Source organism: Triticum aestivum, chromosome 3B, assembly GCF_018294505.1.
Source record: "Triticum aestivum cultivar Chinese Spring chromosome 3B, IWGSC CS RefSeq v2.1, whole genome shotgun sequence".
In the NCBI taxonomy this organism is placed as follows: Eukaryota; Viridiplantae; Streptophyta; class Magnoliopsida; order Poales; family Poaceae; genus Triticum; species Triticum aestivum.
The window spans coordinates 191,130,847-191,155,461 of record NC_057801.1 but is presented as its reverse complement, the minus strand read 5'-3'; positions in this window follow the sequence as shown (position 1 = coordinate 191,155,461).

The following is a 24,615-nucleotide window of genomic DNA, read 5'->3' as shown; positions in this document are numbered from 1 at the left end:
TCCTGCTCGTCCTCGAGTAGGTAAATGATAAAAAGAGAATTTTTGACGCGGAATGCTAGTAAGTGCTTAAGTTTGATCAATGATAATTCCAATCACTTTTTCTAGCATCAACAAGTGTCATAATAGCAGCTTATCTCATAAAACTTTTCATGATCAAGTAACAATCTATTCACAATGTCAAGCATGGTTCAGAAACTTCATTGAGAACTAACAAACTATAATCTCAGTCATTGAAGCAATTGCAATTTATCATAACATCAGAAAGAGTCAATAATAGAGCTTTTCAGCAAATCCACATACTCAACTATCATATAGTCTTCTACAATTGCTAACACTCACGCAATACTTGTGGTTATGGAGTTTCAGCCGGACACTGAGAAAGATAGGGGCTTATTGTGTTGCCTCCCAACGTATTCACCTTTAGGTGATGTCAACAATAATAGCCCATGCTAACTTACATCCAATTGGATATATATATCATGATCTTTCAAACACAAGGAGCTTGCCAAAGGATAAAAAAAAGGGAATGGTGAGGATCACCTTGACTCAAACATAAAGTAAAAACATAAAGTAAAAGATAGGCCCTTCGCAGAGGGAAGCAGAGGTTGTCATGCGCGTTCAGGGTTGATGCACAAAATCTTAATGCAAAAGAACGTCACTTTATATTGCCCCTTGTATGTGGACCTTTATTATGCAGTCCGTCGCTTTTATTACTTCCACAACAAGTTCGTACAAAGCTTATTTTCTTCGCACTAATAAGTCATACATATTTAGAGAGCAATTTTTATTGCTTGCACCGATGACAACTTACTTGAAGGATCTTACTCATTCCATAGGTAGATATGGTGGACTCTCATGGCAAAACTGGTTTAAGGGTATTTGGAAGCACAAGTAGTATCTCTACTTGGTGCAAGGAATTTGGCTAGCATGAGGGGGAAAGGCAAGCACAACATGTTTGGAAGGTCAATGACAATATACTTTAACTGAGATGTCGGAAAACATAAACCATTACGTTGTCTTCCTTGTCCAACGTCAACTCTTTTAGCATGTCATACTTAATGAGTGCTTCACAATCATAAAAGATGTCCAAGATAATATATTTGTATGTGAACCACTCTTTCCTTATTACTTCCTATTAATTGCAACAATGACCAAAACTACGTTTGCCAACTCTCAATAACTTTTATGCCTCATACTTTCTATGTGTGAAGTCATCACTAACCATGTTATAAGCATATGAAACATATAAAAATTCAGATTTATGACATTCAATTCATTCCCCCATTTACTCATAGGATATACGGGAAGCACAAGAGTAAATGACAAACTACTCCAAAAGATTTGAGTGAAGGGCACTGAGTAGGCAAATAATTATTAACTAGCCATGGGAGGATTCTTTTTCATTCAATATTTTAGATCTAATGATTTTATTCAAACAGCAAGCAAAACAAAATAAAATGACATTGCAAGGATAGACAACTCATGTGAAGAAGCAAAAACTTAGGTTCAACCGATACTAACCGATAGTTGTTGAAGAGAAAAGGTGGGATGCCTACCGGGGCATCCCCAAGCTTAGATGCTTGATACTTCTTGAAATAATGTCTTGGGGTGCCTTGGGCATCCCCAAGCTTGAGCTTTTGTGTCTCCTTAATTCCTTTTATACGTCGGTTTCCTAAATCTCAAAAGCTTCATACACACCAAACTCAACAAGAACTCGTGAGATAGGTTAGTATAAACCAATGCAAAACCTTATCGTTTTCTACTGTAACAAATTACTAAAATTATTATTCAACATTGCATACTAAATGGCTCTGCATATTTAACACTCCTATCCTCAAATAGAATCATTAAACAAGCAAACATAACAGCAATCTGTCAAAACAGTACAGCCTGTAAAGAATGCAAGAGTATCAATACTTTCCTAACTCCAAAAATTATGAGAGAAAATTCCCACCGTATTATATTTATCATAGCTCATTATGCAAAAAGTTTCAACATTATATCATGCTCTGACTTTTCTAGGGAATTTTTGCAACAGCGGTACACTTTCTGTTTTCAAACAGCAACATGTATACTAGCAAAAGAAGCATGGTAAAGGCTATCCTTGACATTTTTATTGAAACTAAAGATGCAAAACATTATTCTAAATAACAGCAAGCAAATACTAGCAAAATAAAATGACGCTCCAAGTAAAACACATATCATGTGACGAATAAAAATATAGCTCCGAGTAAGGTGTACCGATAGTTTTGAAGACGAAAGAGGGGATGCCTTCCGGGGCATCCCCAAGCTTAGGCGCTTGAGTATTTCTTGAATATTACCTTGGGGTGACTCGGGCATCCCCAAGCTTAGGGTCCTTCCACTCCTTATTCTCCTCATATCGATATCTTACCCAAAACTTGAAAACTTCAATCACACAAAACTCATCCAAACTTCATGAGATAGGTTAGTATGATAAAGAGTAAACCATGCACTTGGGTACTGTAAAAGACAAGGTTCATAATTGTTCTCACACAATGCCTACTGTACCATATCATTTCTACAATTTATATTGAGAAATATAAGTCATAGAAACTAGAAAACAAGCAAACTATGCAATGAAAACAGAATCTGTCAGAAACAGAACTGTCTGTAATGATCTGAAAAATAACCATACTTATGCTACTCCAAAAATTATGAAATAAATTGTTGGACGTGAGGAATTTGTCTATTAATCTTATGCAAAAAGAATCAACTCAAAATCACTCTTCTGTAAAAAATGACATCTATTCTCGTGAGCGCAAAGTTTCTGTTTTTTACAGCAAGATCACTTTAACCTTCACCCAAGTCTTCCCAAAGGTCTTACTTGGCACTTTATTGAAACAAAAGCTATAAAACATGATTACTACAGTAGCTTAATCATGTAGACACACAAAAACAGTAAGGGTAAATGTTGGGTTGTCTCCCAACAAGCGCTTTTTCTTTAATGCCTTTTAGCTAGGCATGATGATTTCAATGATGCATACATAAAAGATAGGAATTAAAGCACAATGAGAGCATCTTGAAGAATATGACTAGCACATTTAAATTTAACGCACTTCCTATGCCTAGGGACTTTGTGAGTACACAATTTATAAGAACAACAATCAACTAGCATAGGAAGGCAAAACAAGCATAACTTTCAAAACTTTAAGCACATAGGGAGGAAACTTAATATTATTTCAACTCCTACAAGCACGAATTCCTCCCTCATAATAATTTTCAGAGGCATCATGGATAACAACTTTGTTCTCATACTCAATTGGAACCTCTTCCGAAATAGTGGAATCATTACTAACTAAAGTTGACACTCTTCCAAATCCACTTTCATAAATATCACACTAAGATTCAATATCTTCCAAAATAGTGGGATCACTAATTCCTAAAGTTGACACTCTTCCAAACCCACTTTAAATGATAGTATTATTCATACTCCAAAAGTTATAAGTGAAGTTCATGGAGCATTCTACAACTGACCAATATCCAAGCTCAAAATGTATAAGTGAAGCACATGAAGCATTCTATAAGACCATACTCAAAAGATTTAAGTGAAGCACAAAGAGTAATTCTATAAGATCATACTTCAAAAATTTAAGTGAAGCACATGAAGTATTCTATAAATCAATGAAGGGCTATATCATGCTAGCATGGTTCTTGAAGAAAAGGAAAAACACAAAGGACACAAATCATGTGAACAAAACAAAAACCAAGGTATACCGATTATTTGTTGAAGAAGAAAGATGGGATGCCAACCGGGGCACCCCCAAGCTTAGATGCTTGAGTATACTTTGAAATATTCACTTGGGGTGCCTTGGGAATCACCAAGCTTGAACTCTTGTCTCTCTTTATTCTTCTCACATCGGTAACTCCTCGTTCTTCAAACACTTCATTCACAAAAACTTAAACAAAAACTTGTGAGATCCGTTAGTGTAATAAAGCAAACTACCACTTTAAGGTACTGTAATGAACTCATTCTTTATTTATATTGATGTTAAATCTACTGCATTCCAACTTCTCTATGGTTCATACCTTCCGATACTACTCATAGATTCATCGAAATAAGCAAACAACACATGCAAAACAGAATCTGTTAAAAACAGAACAGTCTGTAGTAATCTGGAAGTTTGGCAAACTTCTGTAACTCCTACAATTATAAACTAAAATTTAAAATTTTAAAAATTTGTACATAAGTAATGTGCAAAAAGAATCAGAACCATTTGACTTTCCAGTTAAAAATGTAAATTCGTGCACTACAGCCAAAGTTTATGTTTTTCTTTTGCACAAAGCAAACAAGCAATCTAATCATCCTAAAACCAAAGCTTGGCATACTATTTTTATAATACAATGAATATATACAAGGGGATAATTATTTACAGAGAAACTTCCATGAAAAATTCTACATTGTTTCCGTGAGCATGAGCACAAGTGCTCAAGGTCGACCCTCACTTCTTCAATGCAAAACCTTCCAATCACTTCTCTTTTTGAAAAACTTTTTAGGCATGAAAGGCAAGTAATAAAAAAATTGTATTTTCAAAAAAAATTGTATGTTTCACCCACAACTAAACAGAAACAAAAAGGAAAAATAAAATCTACTAAGTAAAGAAAGCAAACAAGCACACACGAGAATATCAACCCCACGCTATTGCTCCCCGTCAACGGCGCCAGAAAAGAGCTTGATAATCCCCAAGTGCAAGGAATCATCGTAGCACTTTCCAAAGATGGAAGTGATAAGTATGGAGTGTCGAACCCACAAGGAGCTAAAGGTAAGATCAATATTCTCTCAAGACCTATCTGCCACTGATACGACCCTACGTGCACCGAACGTTTGCTTTCAACTAGCAACGAGAAATAAAACTACGTTGTGGGTATGGAGAGGATAACTTTGCATGATATCGGAGAGCCAAAATATAAAAGTAGGTGCTGTTATCATAGAGTTAGAATATAATACTAAATAATATAAGTAGCGAGTGTGAAATAATGGTGGATCGGTGTGCGGAATTATCCTAAGCAATTGTTAACAAGATCGATAGTCGTCATTGCAATTTCATATGAGGGAGAGGCATAAGCTAACATACTTTCTCTACTTGGATCATATGCACTTATGATTGGAACTCTAGCAAGCATCCGCAACTACTAAAGATCATTAAGGTAAAACCCAACCATAGCATTAAAGCATCAAGTCCTCTTTATTCCCATACGCAACAATCCCTCTTACTCGGGTTTGTGCTTCTGTTCACTCACCAACCCACTATAAGCGAATCATGAACGTATTGCAACACCCTACAGCGGGAACCCCTCACGCTTGCGCGACACGGAGGGCACCATAGGACAGCACCAAGATAAAACATACAACTCGTACCAATCTAGATCATAAATCAACTCAAGGACAAAAGATATCTACTCAAAACATCATAGGATGGCAACACATCATTGGATCATAATATGTGGCATAAAGCACCATGTTCAAGTAGGGGATTACATCGGGGTGCGAGAGAGTGGACCGCGTAAAAGAGATGAGGATGGTGATGATGATGGTGATGTTGATGAAGACGATCACCGCGGCGATGATTCCCCTCCTGATGGCACTCCGATGCCACCAAGAGAGAGGAGGAGAGGTTCTCCCCCTTGTGCTTCTTCCTCCATGGCCTCCACCTTCTGGTCCTTGACCTTCATGGTGATGAAGACCCCTTCGGGATACTCCTCCATGGCCACCGGTGATGATGGACCCCTCCGGCAGGGTGCCGGAGAGGGCCCCAATTGGTTTTCGTGGCTACAGAGGCTTGCGGCGGCGGAACTTCTGATCTAATCTCTGTTGTGGAAGTTTTAGGGTACGAGAGTATATATGGGTGCAGGGGGTACGTCGGAGGAGCTACGGGGGGCCCACGAGGCAGGGGGCGCGCCCGGGGGGTGGGGGAGGGGGGGTGGGCGCGCCCCCCACCCTCGTGGGCAGCCCATATCTCCCCTGACATGCACTCCAAGTTCTCTGGGTTGCTTTCCTTCCAAAAATAACTTCTCAAGTTGATTTCGTTCCGTTTTGACTCAGTCTGATATTCCTTTTCCTTGAAACACTGAAATAGGCATAAAACAGCAAATCTGGGCTGGGCCTCCGGTTAATAGGTTAGTCCCAAAAATAATATAAAACTGGATAATAAAGCCTAACATTGCCCAAAACAGTAGATAAAATAGCATGGAGCAATCAAAAATTATAGATACGTTGGAGACGTATAAGCTTCTCTCAAGATAGCATAAGTATTACGGTGGGTGAACAAATTACTGTCGAGCAATTGATAGAAAAGCGAATAATTATGAGATTATCTAGGCATGATCATGTATATAGGCATCACGTCCGTGACAAGTAGACCGACTCCTGCCTGCATCTACTACTATTACTTCACACATCGACCGCTATCCAGCATGCATCTAGAGTATTAAGTTTATAAAGAACAGAGTAACACATTAAGAAAGATGACATGATGTAGAGGGATAAACTCATGCAATATGATATAAACCCCATCTTTTTATCCTCGATGGCAACAATACAATACGTTCCTTGCTGCTCCTGCTGTCACTGGGAAAGGACACTGCAAGATTGAACCCAAAGCTAAGCACTTCTCCCATTGCAAGAAAGATCAATCTAGTAGGCCAAACCAAACTGATAATTCAAAGAGACTTGCAAAGATAACTTAATCACACATAAAATAATTCAGAGGAGATTCAAATATTTCTCATAGATAAACTTGATCATAAACCCACAATTCATCGGATCTCAACAAACACACCACAAAAAGAGTTACATTGAATTGATCTCCAAGAAGATCGAGGAGAACTTTGTATTGAGATTCAAAGTGAGAGAAGAAGCCATCTAGGTAATAACTATGGACCCGAAGGTCTGTGGTAAACTACTCACAACTCATCGGAGAGGCCTTGGAGATGATGTAGAGGCCCTCCATGATCGATTGCCCCTCCGGCGAAGCACCGGCGAAGGCTCCAAGATGGGATCTCGCGGATATAGAAGGTTACGGTGGTGGAAATAGTTTTTCGTGGTCGCCTATGATGTTTTCGGGGTACATGGGTATATATAGGAGGAAGAAGTAGATCGGTGGACGCCCGAGGGGCCCACGAGGGTGGGGGCGCGCCCACCTGTAGGGTGCGCGCTGGGCACCCTCATGGCCGCCTCCTTTGTTTCTTGACTTCAACTCCAAGTCCTCTTGATCACGTTTGTTCAAAAAAGATTGCTCCCGAAGGTTTCATTCCATTTGGACTCCGTTTGATATTCCTTTTCTTTGAAACACTGAATAGGCACACAAAATACAGCAATTCGGGCTGGGCCTCCGGTTAGTAGGTTAGTCCCAAAAATGATATAAAAGTGTAAAGTAAAGCCCATAAACATCCAAAACGGGTAATATAATGGCATGCAACAATCAAAAATTATAGATATGTTGGAGACGTATCAAGCATCTCCAAGCTTAATTCCTGCTCGTCCTCGAGTAGGTAAATGATAAAAACAGAATTTTTGATGTGGAATGCTACCTAGCATAATTCTCAATGTAATTTTCTTTATTGTGGCATGAATGTTCAGATCCAAATGATTCAAAATAAAAGTTTATATTGACATAAGAAATAGTAATACTTCAAGCATACTAATCAAAGCAATCATGTCTTCTCAAAATAACATGGCTAAAGAAAGTTCATCCCTACAAAATCATATAGTTAGGTCATGCTTCATTTTCGTCACACAAAAATGCTCCCATCTTGCACACCCCTGATGACAAGCTAAGAAATTGTTTCATACTTAAATAATCTCAAACTTTTTCAACTTTCACGCAATACATGAGCGTGAGCCATGGATATAGCACTATGGGTGGAATAGTATATGATGATGGAGATTGTGTGGAGAAGACAAAAAAGGAGAAAGTCTCATATTGACGAGGATAATCAACGGGCTATGGAGATGCCCATCAATTGATGTCAACATGAGGAGTAGGGATTGCCATGCAACAGATGCACTAGAGCTATAGATGTATGAAAGCTCAACAAAAGAAACAAGTGGGTGTGCATCCAACTTGCTTGCTCACGAAGACCTAGGGCATTTTGAGGAATCCCATCGTAGGAATATACAAGCCAAGTTCTATAATGAAAAATTCCCACTAGTATATGAAAGTGACAACATATGAGACTCTATATGAAGAACATGGTGCTACTTTGAAGCACAAGTGTGGAAAAAGATAGTAACATTGCCCCCCTTTTTTGCTTTTGTTCGGGCCTTTCTTTTTTTCTTTTGGTCTTTTTTTTATTTTTTTTCTTTGGACTTTATTTTTTTTCTTTTTGGCCTCTTTTATTATTATTATTTAGGGACAATGCTCTAATAATGATGATCATCACACTTCTATTTATTACAACTCAAAACTAGAACAAGGTATGACTCTATATGAATGCCTCCGGCGGTGTACCGGGATGGGCAATGAATCAAGAGTGACATGTATGAAAAATTATGCATGGTGGCTTTGCCACAAATACGATGTTAACTACATGATCATGCAAGGAAATATGACAATGATGATGTGTGTCATGATGATGAATGGAACGGTGGAAAGTTGCATGGCAATATATCTCGGAATGGCTATGGAAATGCCATTATAGGTAGGTATGGTGGCTGTTTTGAGGAAGATATAAGGAGGTTTATGTGTGATAGAGTTTATCGTATCACAGGGTTTGGATGCACCGGTGAAGTTTGCACCAACTCTCAAGGTGAGAAAGGGCAATGCACGGTACTGAAGAGGCTAGCAATGATGGAAGGGTGAGAGTGCGTATAATCTATGGACTCAACATTAGTTAAAAAAGAACTCATATACTTATTGCAAAAATCTACAAGTCATCAAAGACCAAGCACTACGCGCATGCTCCTAGGGGGATAGATTGGTAGGAAAAGACCATCGCTCGTCCCGACCGCCACTCATAAGGTTGCACAATCTAAGAACACCTCATGTTTCAAATTTGTTACACAACTTTTACCATACGTGCATGCTACAGGACTTGCTAACTTCAACACAAGTATTCTTTAAATTCATAATCACCCAACTAGCATGACTCTAATATCACTACCTCCATATCTCAAAACAATTATCAAGTATCAAATTGATCATAGCATCCAATTCACTTCCTATGATAGTTTTTATTATACCCAACTTGGATGCTCATCACTCTAGGACCAATTTTATAACCATAGCAAATACCATGCTGTTCTAAGAGACTCTCAAAATAATATAAGTGAAGCATGAGAGGCTAACAATTTCTACAAAATTAAGCCACCGCCGTGCTCTAAAAAATATAAGTGAAGCAGTAGAACAAATACTATTTAGCTCAAAAGATATAAGTGAAGCACATAGAGTATTCTAATAAATTCCAATCAAGTGGGTTTCTCCCAAAAGGTGTGTACAGCAAGGATGATTGTGGTAAACTAAAAAGCAAATACTAATATCATACAAGACGCTCCAAGCAAAACACATATCATGTGCCGAATAAAAATATAGCTCCAAGTAAAGTTACCGATAGACGAAGACGAAAGAGGGGATGCCTTCAGGGGCATCCCCAAGCTTAGGATTTTGGTTATACTTGAATATCTTGGGGTTCCATGGTCATCCCCAAGCTTAGGCTCTTGCCACTCCTTATTCCATTGTCCATCAAATCTTTACCCAAAACATGAAAACTTCACAACACAAAACTCAATAGGAAATCTCATAAGCTCTGTTAGTGCAAGAAAGAAAAACCACCACATAAGGTACTGTAATGAACTCATTCTTTATTTATATTGGTGTTAAACCTACTGTATTCCAACTTCTCTATGGTTCATACCCCTACATACTAGCCATAGATGCATCAAAATAAGCAAACAACACACGAAAAACAGAATCTGTCAAAAACAGAACAGTCTGTAGCAATCTGTAACTCTCGAATACTTATGGAACTCTAAAAATCCTACAAAAATAGAAAGTCCTGGGAAATTTGTCTATTGATCTACAGAAAAAAGAATCAACGCAAAATCACGTTTCTGTGAATTACTAAAATTATTTTCGTGTGTGCAAAGTTTCTGTTTTTCAGCAGAATCAAAGTAACTATCACCATAGGTTATCCTATAGGTTCTACTTGGCACAAACACTAATTAAAACATGAAAACACATCTAAACAGAAGCTAGATGAAATATTTGTTACTAAACAGGAACAAAAAGCAAGGAACAAAAATAAAATTGGGTTGCCTCCCAACTAGCGTTATCGTTTAACGCCCCTAGCTAGGCATAAAAGTTAGGATAGATCTAAGTAGTGCCATAATAATAAGATAGATCACGAAAACTCATCTCATATTCTCTACGTTCAGCAGCAAGTTTTCTTTGAGGCAAGCAAATGTAATCAAAAGGGCTAAATTTAATGGGACAGAAGTCCCCAAGATCATTCTTAGGAGGTATGGGTTCCTCCTTTGGCCCTTCATATTGCACAACTAATTCATCATTATAAGCATTCTTTTGGCAGAACTTCATGAGCCTATACTCAAGAGAGTATCCTAGCTCATTGTTTCGAAGAGAAAAATCATTATTAAGTTCGGAAATTCTATCAACTAGGACATTGGTAGGAATCTTTTTTCTAAGGTTTTCATTAAAAGCAACATAGTGCAAAGATTGAAAATTCCTAATTTCCTCTTGATTAAAGAGGATTGCCTCTATGGGAGGACGGCCGGCGTCCACCCTATAGTGCGCAAAGATTTCTTTGGCCTCTTTTATTATAAATCTAAACTCATGTGCCAAAAAGATAGTAGCGGCGCGCTTAACAGAAGAATGCTCAATATTAGAAAATTTCAGGAAAATTCTTTGTATGCAAGGATGCATATGCATAAATTGTCTTTCAAGCTCAACTACAAGCATAGCGATAGCATCCGCAAGACTACTAGTTCTATGAAGAATAGAACCACCCATAGAAGGTAAAGCACCGGCACAAGTAAAGAAATCTAGAATAACCCCTTTTCCAATAATATTACCGCTACCGATTCGAAACTTTTTAGGGGGTTCTTCAGCAGGAGCATCAGAATTTTCCATGTTATCGTTATTGTCCATATCGACAGATAATATCCCAATTTTTTTCCAGACATAATGGCAAACAAAAGCGAGGAGGAAGAAGAGGGCAAGCAGAAAAGAGAGGAGAAAAGGAAAGAGAGGGCGATGAAGAGGGGGAGAGGAAAACGAGGGGCAAATGGCAAATAATGTAAATGCGAGGGAGATGAGTTTGTGATGGGTACTTGGTATGTCTTGACTTGAGCGAAGACCTCCCCGGCAACGGCGCCAGAAATCGCACGTTGGCGGGAGGTCGAATCTTGACTTGACTTGGTGGAAGCCTCCCCGGCAACGGCGCCAAAAATCCTTCTTGCTACGTCTTGAGCTTGTGTTGGTTTTCCTTAAAGAGGAAAGGGTGGTGCAGCAATAGTAGCGTAAGTATTTCCCTCAGTTTTTGAGAACCAAGGTATCAATCTAGTAGGAGGCTCCTCAAAAGCCCCACGCACCTACACAAACAAACAAGAACTCACAACCAACGCAATAAAGGGGTTGCCAATCCCTTCATGGCCACTTGCGAAAGTGAGATCTGATAGAGATAATATGATAAGATAAATATATTTTTGGTATTTTATAATATAGATAGGAAAAGTAAAGATGCAAATAAAAGTAGATTGAAAGCATATATGATAAAAGATAGACCCGGCGGCCATAGGTTTCACTAGTGGCTTCTCTCAAGATAGCATAAGTATTACGGTGGGTGAACAAATTACTATCGAGCAATTGATAGAAAAGCGAATAATTATGAGATTATCTAGGCATGATCATGTATATAGGCATCACATCCGTGACAAGTAGACCGACTCCTGCCTGCATCTACTACTATTACTCCACACATCGACCGCTATCCAGCATGCATCTAGAGTATTAAGTTCATAAAGAACAGAGTAACGCATTAAGAAAGATGACATGATGTAGAGGGATAAACTCATGCAATATGATATAAAACCCATCTTTTTATCCTCGATGGCAACAATACAATACGTGCCTTGCTGCCCCTGCTGTCACTGGGAAAGGACACCGCAAGATTGAACCCAGAGCTAAGCACTTCTCCCATTGCAAGAAAGATCAATCTAGTAGGCCAAACCAAACTGATAATTTGAAGAGACTTGCAAAGATAACTTAATCACACATAAAAAAATTCAGAGGAGATTCAAATATTTCTCATAGATAAACTTGATCATAAACCCACAAATCATCGGATCTCGACAAACACACCGCAAAAAGAGTTACATCAAATAGATCTCCAAGAAGATCGAGGAGAACTTTGTATTGAGATTCAAAGAGAGAGAAGAAGCCATCTAGCTAATAACTATGGACCCGAAGGTCTGTGGTAAACTACTCACAACTCATCGGAGAGGCCTTGGAGATTATGTAGAGGCCCTCCGTGATCGATTCCCCCTCCGACGAAGCATCGGTGAAGGCTCCAAGATGGGATCTCGTGGATACAGCAGGTTATGGTGGTGGAAATAGTTTTTCGTGGTCGCCTCTGATGTTTTCAGGGTACATGGGTATATATAGGAGGAAGAAGTAGGTTGGTGGACGCCCGAGGGGCCCACGAGGGTGGGGGGCGCGCCCACCTGTAGGGGGCGCGCCGGGCACCCTCGTGGCCACATCCTTTGTTTCTTGACTTCCACTCCGAGTCCTCTGGATCACGTTTGTTCCAAAAAGATCGCTCCCGAAGGTTTTATTCCGTTTGGACTCCGTTTGATATTCCTTTTCTTCGAAACACTGAAATAGGCACACAAAAAACAGCAATTCAGGTTGGGCCTCCGGTTAGTAGGTTAGTCCGAATAATGATATAAAAGTGTAAAGTAAAGCCCATAAACATCCAAAACGGGTAATATAATATCATTGTACAATCAGAAATTATAGATACATTGGAGACGTATCATTTTCTTACCGCGATAACTTTCCGTCCGCTGCGCTTCTCCACGACCCGTGTTGAATGCATGACGTGGGGGTCGCGTGCGCGGGTGATCGAAGCATGCTTGCGTCATCTTGCGGTGGGCAGTAAAGAAGCGGCTTGCGTGTCCCTTAGAGACCGCGGGGCCGCCGTTCATTTACTGTCCTTACCTGGGAACCGTCGCTCCACGCGTCCCGCGTTGAATGCATGACGTGGGGGTCGCGCGCGCGGGTGATCGAAGCATGCTTGCGTCATCTTGCGGTGGGCAGTAAAGAAGCGGCTTGCGTGTCCCTTAGAGACCGCGGGGCCGCCGTTCATTTACTGTCCTTACCTGGGAACCGTTGCTCCACGCGTCCCATTACCCCGTCTCTCGCGCCACGTATGCCGCATGCACGACGCAGAGAGAATGACAGGCGTGCGGGATATGGGAAGACGTGGCGCGTGGGTCGATTCCCACGCGCCTTCAATTGGGCGGGGAGGGTGGTCGACGGCCTCGCCCGCTGTCACCTTAAATGAGCCGGATTGGCCAAGAGGGGCGGCCGAGCCCCGCCCTCGTCTCTTTATAAGGAGGGGAGCGGAAGGAACGGCGCCTCTCAGTCCTTCATCATCCGCCTCTCCCCATCCCTCCTCTTCCTCTCTTCTACCATGGCGAGAGGGCGCGGTGATGCTTCATCGGTGGCGGCGAGGGTCTCTGCTCGACAACGCGTCGCCCCTCCCCAAGAGCTCGTGGTGGTGGAGCCAGCCGTTAGAGGCAGGGGCGAGGTCGAGGCCCTCACAGCGGTTGGGGAAGAGGAGGACGGGGCGGCGCATCGGCCTCGCCTCCGCCAGCGGCCCCTCCCCTGGTGGAGGGCCACATCGAGGACAACCCCTACGAGTTCTTCATCAGGATGCGCCAGCCGCCGCGCCGTCGTCTTCGTCTCCCGACCCCGTTTGCCCGGGAGATGGAGCTGGACCCGCCCCAGGCGCTGAGGCTGCACATGAGGGGCTGTGGGAACAGCAGCACATGGGCCAACGTCGAGTTCCTAGTCCCTCATGTCATGTATCTTCGCCGAGGGTGGAAGACCTTTGCTCGCATCCACAGCCTGACGGAGGGGCTCACTCTCCATTTCAAATTAATGGAGAGTGGCCTCCTCTCCGTCAAGGTCTTTGGACACTTCGGGACTCGCGTAAGGTGCTGTGTGGAGAGCTCCTCTGATGACGAAGACTCCTCCTCAAGCGAGAGTGGCGAGGAGGACAGCGGCTGCGACGACGAGGGTAGCGGGTGGCAGGATGACGGGTCCGACTAAGCGTCGGGCGCGCCGCTCCGGGGCGACACCGGCGACCCCATCATCCGTGTCGCCGGCTCCTTGAACTTCTCGGGGTCGCCTCCTTGGGCGGCTGGCGTAGGGAGGCCAGAGAAGGCGAAGAAGGCGGATAGCGGGCCGTCAAGTCGGAGTACGATGGCACCGACGCCTTCATAGCGTATTGACAGACCGCTGCCTCATCTTCCAGCTCTTCCTCCAGCGCCACCACCGCCAACACACTCCTAGGCGACCGCTGACATGTTCTCTTGGCGCCTTCTGCTCCTCGTACCTCGCCTAGGCGCTCCTTCTGCCCTTTTGCTTTCTTGTTTCATTTCCTGAGGAGAGAGACAAGAAAGGGATTACGGGCATCTTATCTTTTTTTGATTTGTAAGCCCTCGGGCCTTATTTAGATCTAAAACCTGTAATCTCCATGTTCATGTTCATATTCCATACGAACTGTACCTGTATGGAATGTTTTAGTGGAAAAAGGGTGCTTGCCGGGTCTTGTGTGTGTGTGAGCAAAGCCCATACCAAGGAACAAATCCTTGTTATTTTCAATATAAGCACCATTGCCTGGCAGCAGGTCTTGCTGTTCCCCCACTCCGTTCGTCCATACTCACGCCTTTGGCGGAGGCAGGGACGAAGTGGGGGTGGGCCCTATGCTTGCCTCCTTGCCGCCACGGCTACAACCATATTCCGAACCAAGAAACTCTTGGGTGATAGGAACAAGGGGAGCACGGCAGTCTTGGAACAAAACGAGGTTCCATACCTCCCGAGTTTCATACGGAAATGCATGACAGGGGATGGGAAAACTTATCTAAATCTGCAGCCCCCGGCAATCCTGACTTGCCGTGGGTGGACCTTCATGTCTTCAGCCCTCGGCAAGCTTGGCTTGCCAGGCCCGGAGCGTCGGCTTGTTTTCTTCCTTCCACTTGGCTTGGCGGAAACACACCATGTACCCTGCATACCAAAGAGGATGGATAGGAACAAAATGACGCAAACTTGACCTCTATGCTAGGGGTTAGTCGCCGCTAAGCACTATCAACACTAACCGAGGGAGAGACTCAATCTAGCATGCATGCTATAACTTAGGGCGACGACGCTTCGTTTATTTATGCTCAGGGTCTGTGCCTGGCTTTGTACAGAGGGTTACATGCCTTGCCGGCAAGGCTTGTACAAAAGGTGGCTTGTCGGGGGGCCCGGCAGCCGCGCCTTATGGGTAAAACTTGCAAAGATGCTCGATGTTCCAGGAGTTGCTCACTGGAATGGCATCTTCGGTCTCCAAGCGGACTACGCCAGGCCTGGTGACTCGTGTTACCCGATAAGGGCCTTCCCACTTCGGTGTCAACTTGTTCGAATTCTTGGCCGACTAAACGTGCCGAAGAACAAGGTCGCCTTCCTCAAAGCTCCGAGCATGAACCTCGCGGCTATGGTAGCGATGCAAGGCTTGTTGGTAGTGTGCTGCTCTCACAGCCGCCCGGAGACGATCTTCCTCAAGGAACGTTGTGTCATCTTGCCGCAATCGCTCTTGCTCAAGCTCATCATAAGCGATCACTCGAGTTGACCCATATATGAGTTCCATGGGGAGAACTGCTTCTGCCCCATAGACCAGGGCAAAGGGTGTCTGGCTGGTGGCTCGATTTGGCGTCGTCCTGATCGACCAAAGAACCACCGGCAACTCGTCAATCCAGCGCTTTCCACTCTTGTGCATCCTGTCAAAATTCTTCGTTCTTAAGCCTCGCAGAACTTCAACATTTGCTCTCTCTGCTTGGCCGTTGCGTCGTGGATGTTCCACGAAAGCAAAACAGACCTTGCTGCCGAGATCCTCGATGTACTGCATGAAGGCGTGGCTTGTGAACTCTGTGCCGTTGTCGGTGATGATCCTGTTGGGTACACCAAAACGGCAAACTAGCCCTTTGAAGAACTTGATGACTGACTGCGCTGTCACCTTCCTCACTGCTTCCATCTCAGGCCACTTTGTGAACTGATAACCCACAAGATAGGGGATCGCAACAGCTTTCGAGGGTAGAATATTCAACCCAAATTTATTGATTCGACACAAGGGGAGCCAAAGAATATTCTTGAGTATTAGCAGTTGAGTTGTCAATTCAACCACACCTAGATAACTTAGTATCTGCAGCAAAGTGTTTAGTAGCAAAAGTGGTATGATAATAAAGGTAACGGTAGCAAAAGTAAAGATAAATGTTTTTGGGTTTTTGTAGTAGTTGTAACAGTAGCAACGGAAAAGTAAATAAGCGAAGAACAATATGTCAAAAGCTCGTAGGCAATGGATCAGTGATGGATAATTATGCCAGATGCAATTCCTCATGCAATAGTTATAACATAGGGTGATATAGAACTAGCTCCAGTTCATCAATGTAATGTAGGCATGTATTCCGTAAATAGTCATACGTGCTTATGGAAAGGAACTTGTATGACGTCTTTTGTCCTACCCTCCCGTTGCAGCCGGGTCCTTACGGAAACTAAGGGATATTAAGGTCTCCTTTAAATAGAGAACCGGAACAAAGCATTAACACATAGTGAATACATGAACTCCTCAAACTACGGTCATCACCGAGAAGTGTCCCGATTATTGTCACTTCGGGGTTGTCAGACCATAACACATAATAGGTGATTATAGACTTGCAAGATAGGATCAAGAACACACATATATTCATGAAAACATAATAGGTTAAGATCTGAAATCATGGCACTCGGGCCGTAGTGACAAGCATTAAGCATAGCAGAGTCATAGCAACATCAATCTCAGAACATAGTGGACACTAGGGATCAAACCCTAACAAAACTAACTTGATTACATGGTAAATCTCATCCAACCCATCACCGTCCAGCAAGCCTACGATGGAATTACTCACGCACGGCGGTGAGCATCATGAAATTGGTGATGGAGGATGGTTGATGATGACGACGGCGACGAACCCCCCTCTCCGGAGCCCCAAACGGACTCCAGATCAGCCCTCCCGAGAGAGATTAGGGCTTGGCGGCAGCTCCGTGTCGTGAAACACGATGAAACTTTCTCCTTGATTTTTTTCTCCGCGAGACGGAATATATGGAGTTGGAGTTGAGGTCGGAGGAGGTCCAGGGGGCCCACGAGATAGGGGGCCGCGCCCTGGGGGGCGCCCCCCTGTCTCGTGGATAGGTCGTGGGCCCCCTCGCATTAATTCTTTCACCAAAAATTCTTATTAAATCTGAATAGTGCCTCCATGGATTTCCAGGACATTCCGAGAACTTTTCTTTTCTACACGTAAAACAACATCATGGCAGTTCTGCTGAAAACAGCGTCAGTCCAGGTTAGTTTCATTCAAATCATGCAAGTTAGAGTCCAAAACAAGGGCAAAAGTGTTTGGAAAAGTAGATACGTTGGAGACGTATCAACTCCCCCAAGCTTAACCCTTTGCTTGTCCTCAAGCAATTCAGTTGATAAACTGAAAGTGATAAAGAAACACTTTTACAAACTCTGTTTGCTCTTGTTGTTGTAACATGAAAAGCCAGCATTCATGTTTCAGCAAATATTATGAACTAACCGTACTAACAATAACATAAAGGTCTCACAATTACTCATATCGATAGCATAATCAGCTAGTGAGCCATAATAATAAAACTCAGATGACAACACTTTCTCAAAATAATCATAACATGATATAACAAAATGGTATCTTGCTAGCCCTTTCTGTGACCGCAAAACATAAGTGCAGAGCACCTTTAAAGATCAAGGACTGGCTAATCATTGTAATTCATGGTAAAAGAGATCCAGTCAAGTCATACCCAATATAAACCAATAATAATGAATGCAAATGACAGTGTGCTCTCCAGCGGGTGCTTTTTAATAAGAAGGGTGATGACTCAACATAAAAGTAAATAGATAGGCCCTTCGCAGAGGGAAGCAGGGATTTGTAGAGGTGCCAGAGCTCGGTTTTAAAATAGAGATTGAATAACATTTTGAGCGGCATACTTTTGCTGTCAACGCAACAACTATGAGATGGTTGTATCTTCCATACTACATGCATTATAGGCAGTTCCCAAACAGAATGGTAAAGGTTTATACTCCCCCAACCACCAACAAGCATCAATCCATGGCTTGCTCGAAACAACGAGTGCCTCCTGTTGGAAATATGCCCTAGAGGCAATAATAAATTAGTTATTATTATATTTCCTTGTTCATGATAATTGTTTATTATCCATGCTATAATTGTATTGATAGGAAACTCAAATACATGTGTGGGTACATAAACAACACCATGTCCCTAGTAAGCCTCTAGTTGACTAGCTCGTTGATCAATAGATGGTTACGGTATCCTGACCATGGACATTGGATGTCGTTGATAACGGGATCACATCACTAGCAGAATGATGTGATGGACAAGACCCAATCCTAAGCCTAGCACAAAGATCGTAGTTCGTATGCTAAAGATTTTCTAATGTCAAGTATCTTTTCCTTAGACCATGAGATTGTGCAACTCCCGGATACCGTAGGAATGCTTTGGGTGTACCAAACGTCACAACGTAACTGGGTGGCTATAAAGGTGCACTACAGGTATCTCCGAAAGTGTCTGTTGGGTTGGCACGAATCAAGACTGGGATTTGTCACTCCGTGTGACGGAGAGGTATCTCTGGGCCCACTCGGTAGGACATCATCATAATGTGCACAATGTGACCAAGGGGTTGATCACGGGATGATGTGTTACGGAACGAGTAAAGAGACTTGCTGGTAACGAGATTGAACAAGGTATTGGTATACCGACGATCGAATCTCTGGCAAGTATAATACCGCTAGACAAAGGGAATTGTATACGGGATTGATTGAGTCCTTGACATCGTGGTTCATCCGATGAGATCATCGTGGAACATGTGGGAGCCAACATGGGTATCCAGATCCCGCTGTTGGTTATTGACTGGAGAACGTCTCGGTCATGTCTGCATGGTTCTCGAACCCGTAGGGTCTACACACTTAAGGTTCGATGACGCTAGGGTTATAAAGGAAGTTTGTATGTGGTTACCGAATGTTGTTAGGAGTCCCGGATGAGATCCCGGACATCACGAGGAGATCCGGAATGGTCCAGAGGTAAAGATTTATATATGGAAAGTTGTTGTTCGGGTTCCGGAAAAAGTTCGGGTTTTTTCGGTATTGTACCGGGAAGCTTCCAGAAGGTTCCGGCGGATTCCGGAGGGGTCCGGAGGTCCGGAAATTGTTCCACCACGTCCAATACAGTAGCATGGGCTGTAGGGGGGCGCCCTAGCCTTAATGGGCCAGGGGCACCAGCCCCCCCAAGGCCCATGCGCATGGGAGAGGGAAAACCCTAAAGGGGAGGGCCTCCACTTGACTTGGGAGGCACTCCTTCCCCCCTTGGCCGCCGCCCCTCCTCAGATTGGATCTGAGGGGGCCGGCCCCCCTCTCCCTTGCCCCTATATATATGTGGGGGGTGGGAGGGCAGCCGCACCCCAAGTTCTGGCGCAGCCCTCCCCCTCTCCCAAGTACTCCTCATATCTCGCGGTGCTTGGCGAAGCCCTGCTGGATCACCACGCTCCTCCACCACCACCACGCCGTTGTGCTGCTGCTGGATGGAGTCTTCCTCAACCTCTCCCTCTCTCCTTGCTGGATCAAGGCATGGGAGACGTCACCGGGCTGTACGTGTGTTGAACGCGGAGGTGCCGTCCGTTCGGCACTAGGATCTCCGGTGATTTGGATCACGACGAGTACGACTCCTTCAACCCCGTTCTCTTGAACGCTTCCGCTTAGCGATCTACAAGGGTATGTAGATGCACTCTCCTTCCCCTCGTTGCTGGTTTCTCCATAGATAGATCTTGGTGACACGTAGGAAAATTTTGAATTTCTGCTACGTTCCCCAACAGTGGCATCATGAGCTAGGTCTATTGAGTAGATTCTTTGCACGAGTAGAACACAAAGTAGTTGTGGGCGTTGATTTTGTTCAATATGCTTACCGTTACTAGTCCAATCTTGATTCGGCGGCATCGTGGGATGAAGCGGCCCGGACCGACCTTACACGTACTCTTACGTGAGACAGGTTCCACCGATTGACATGCACTTGTTGCATAAGGTGGCTAGCGGGTGCCAGTCTCTCCCACTTTAGTCGGATCGGATTCGATGAAAAGGGTCCTTATGAAGGGTAAATAGCAATTGACATATCACGTTGTGGTTTTTGCGTAGGTAAGAAACGTTCTTGCTAGAAACCCATAGCAGCCACGTAAAACATGCAAACAACAATTAGAGGACGTCTAACTTGTTTTTGCAGGGTATGCTATGTGATGTGATATGGCCAAGAAGAATGTGATGAATGATATGTGATGTATGAGATTGATCATGTTCTTGTAATAGGAATCACGACTTGCATGTCGATGAGTATGACAACCGGCAGGAGCCATAGGAGTTGTCTTTATTTATTGTATGACCTGCGTGTCATTGAACAACGCCATGTAATTACTTTACTTTATTGCTAACCGGTAGCCATAGTAGTAGAAGTAATAAGTTGGCGAGACAACTTCATGGAGACACGATGATGGAGATCATGATGATGGAGATCATGGTGTCATGCCGGTGACGATGATGATCATGGAGCCCCGAAGATGGAGATCAAAAGGAGCAATATGATATTGGCCATATCATGTCACTTTTTGATTGCATGTGATGTTTATCATGTTTATGCATCTTATTTGCTTAGAACGACGGTAGTAAATAAGATGATCCCTCATTAAAATTTCAAGAAAGTGTTCCCCCTAACTGTGCACCGTTGCGAAAGTTCGTCGTTTCGAAGCACCACGTGATGATCGGGTGTGATAGATTCTTACGTTCACATACAACGGGTGTAAGCCAGATTTACACACGCGAAACACTTAGGTTGACTTGACGAGCCTAGCATGTACAGACATGGCCTCGGAACACAAGAGACCGAAAGGTCGAGCATGAGTCGTATAGTAGATACGATCAACATGAAGATGTTCACCGATGATGACTAGTCCGTCTCACGTGATGATCGGACACGGCCTAGTTGACTCGGATCATGTAATCACTTAGATGACTAGAGGGATGTCTATCTGAGTGGGATTTCATAAGATGAACTTAATTATCCTGAACATAGTCAAAAGATCTTTGCAAATTATGTCGTAAGCTCGCGCTTTAGTTCCACTGTTTAGATATGTTCCTAGAGAAAATATAGTTGAAAGTTGACAGTAGTGATTATGCGGACGGTAGAAAGCTTATGTCCTTAATGCACCGCTCAGTGTGCTGAACCCCAAACGTCGTTTGTGGATGTTGCGAACATCGGACATACACGTTTTGATAACTATGTGATAGTTCAGTTAAACGGTTTAGAGTTGAGGCACCAAAGACATTTTCGAAACATCGCGGAACATATGAGATGTTTTCGAGAGCTGAAATTGGGATCTCAGGCTCGTGCCCACGTCAAGAGGTATAAGACCTCCGACAATTTTCTTAGCCTGCAAACTAAGGGAGAAAAGCTCAATCGTTGAGCTTGTGCTCAGATTGTCTGAGTGCAACAATCACTTGAATCGAGTGGGAGTTGATCTTCCAGATGAGATAGTGATGTTTCTCCAAAGTCATTGCCACCAAGCTGCTAGAGCTTCGTGATGAACTATAACATATCAGGGATAGATATGATGATCCTTGAGGTATTCACGATGTTTGACACCGCGAGAGTAGAAATCAAGAAGGAGCATCAATTGTTGATGGTTGGTGAAACCACTAGTTTCAAGAAGGGCAAGGGCAAGAAGGGATACTTCATGAAACGGCAAATCAGCTGCTGCTCTAGTGAAGAAACCCAAGGTTGAACCCCGAGACTAAGTGCTTCTGTGATAAGGGGAATAGTCACTAGAGTGGAATTACCCTAGATACTTGGTAGATGAGAAGGCTGGCAAGGTCGATAGAAGTATATTGGATATACATTATGTTAATGTGTACTTTACTAGTACTCCTAGTAGCACCAGGGTATTAGATACCGGTTCGGTTGCTAAGTGTTAGTAACTCGAAATAAAAGAGCTACGGAATAAACGGAGACTAGCTAAAGGTGAGCTGACGATATGTGTTGGAAGTATTTCCAAGTTTGATGTGATCAAACATCGCACGCTCCCTCTACCATCAAGATTAGTATTAAACCTGAATAATTGTCATTTGGTGTTTGCGTTGAGCATAGACATGATTGGATTATGTATATCGCAATACGGTTATTCATTTAAGGAGAATAATGGTTACTCTATTTATTTGAATAATACCTTCAATGGTCTTGCACCTAAAGGAATGGTTTATTGAATCTCGATCGTAGTGATACACATTTTCATGCCAAAAGATATAAGATAGTAATGATAGTACCACTTACTTGTGGCACTGCCATGTAAGTCATATTGGTATAAAACGCATGAAGAAGCTCCATGTTGATGGATCTTTGGACTCACTCGTTTTTGAAAAGTTTGAGACATGCGAACCATGTCTATTGGTGTATACGCATGAAGAAACTCCATGCAGATGGATCGTTTGGACTCACTTGATTTTGAATCACTTGAGATATGCAAATCATACCACATGGGCAAGATGACTGAAAAGCCTCGTTTTCAGTAAGATGGAACAAGATAGCAACTTGTTGGAAGTAACACATTTTGATGTGTGCAGTCCAATGAGTGCTGAGGCATGCAGTGAATATCGTTATGTTCTTACTTCACAGATGATTCGAGTAGATGTTGAGTATATTTACTTGATGAAACACAAGTCTGAATTATTGAATGGTTCAAGTAATTTCAGAGTGAAGTTGAAGATCATCGTGACAAGAGGATAAAATGTCTATGATATGATCATAGAGATGAGTATCTGAGTTACGAGCTTTGGCACGCAATTAAGACATTGTGGAAATTGTTTCACAATTAATACCGCCTGGAACACCATAGTGTGATGGTGTGTCCGAACATCATAGTTGCACCCTATTGGATATGGTGCGTACCATGATGTCTCTTATCGAATTACCACTATCGTTCATGGGTTAGGCATTAGAGACAACCACATTCACTTTAAATAGGGCACCACGTAATTCCGTTGAGATGACACCGTATGAACTATGGTTTAGAGAAACCTAAGCTGTCATTTCTTAAAGGTTTGGGGCTGCGACGCTTATGTGAAAAAGTTTCAGGTTAATAAGCTCGAACCCAAAGCAGATAAAATGCATCTTCATAGGACACCCAAAATAGTTGGGTATACCTCCTAATTCAGATCCGAAAGCAATAGGGATTGTTTCTTGAATCGGGTCCTTTCTCGAGGAAAAGTTTGTCTCGAAAAGTTGAGTGGGAGGATGGTGGAGACTTGATATGGTTATTGAACCGTCACTACAACTAGTGTGTAGCAGGGCACAGGAAGTTGTTCCTGTGGCACCTACACCAATTGAAGTAGAAGCTTATGATAGTGATCATGAAACTTCGGATCAAGTCACTACTGTACCTCGTAGGGTGACAAGGATGCGTACTGCTTCAGAGTGGTACAGTAATCCTGTCTTGAAGGTCATGTTGCTAGACAACAATGAACCTACGAGCTATGGAGAAGCGATGGTGGGCCCAAATTCCGACAAATGGTTAGAAGCCATGAAATCCGAGATAGGATCCATGTATCAGAACAAAGCATGGACTTTGGTGGACTTGCCCGATGATCGGCAAGCCATTGAGATAAATGGATCTTTAAGAAGAAGACGGACGTGGACGGTAATGTCACCGTCTATGAAGCTCGACTTGTGGCGAAGAGTTTTTCACAAGTTCAAGGAGTTGACTACGATGAGATTTTCTCATCCGTAGCGATGCTTAAGTCCGTCGGAATCATGTTAGCATTAGCTGCATTTATGAAATCTGGCAGATGGATGTCAAAACGAGTTTCCTTACCAGTTTTCGTAAGGAAAGGTTGTATGTGATACAATCAGAAAGGTTTTTGTCGATCCTAAGGATGCTAAAAGGTATGCTGGCTCCAGCGATCCTTCTAAGGACTGGAGTAAGCATCTCGGAGTTGGAATGTGCGCTTTGATGAGATGATCAAAGATTTTGGGTTTATACAAAGTTTATGAGAAACTTGTATTTCCAAAGAAGTGAGTGGGAGCACTATAGAATTTCTGATGAGTATATGTTGTTGACATATTGTTGATCAGAAATGATGTAGAATTTCTGGAAAGCATATAGGGTTATTTGAAAGGTGTTTTTCAATAGAAAACCTGGATTAAGCTGCTTGAACATTGAGCATCAAGATCTATGAGGATAGATCAAAAACGCTTAATGGTACTTTCAAATGAGCACA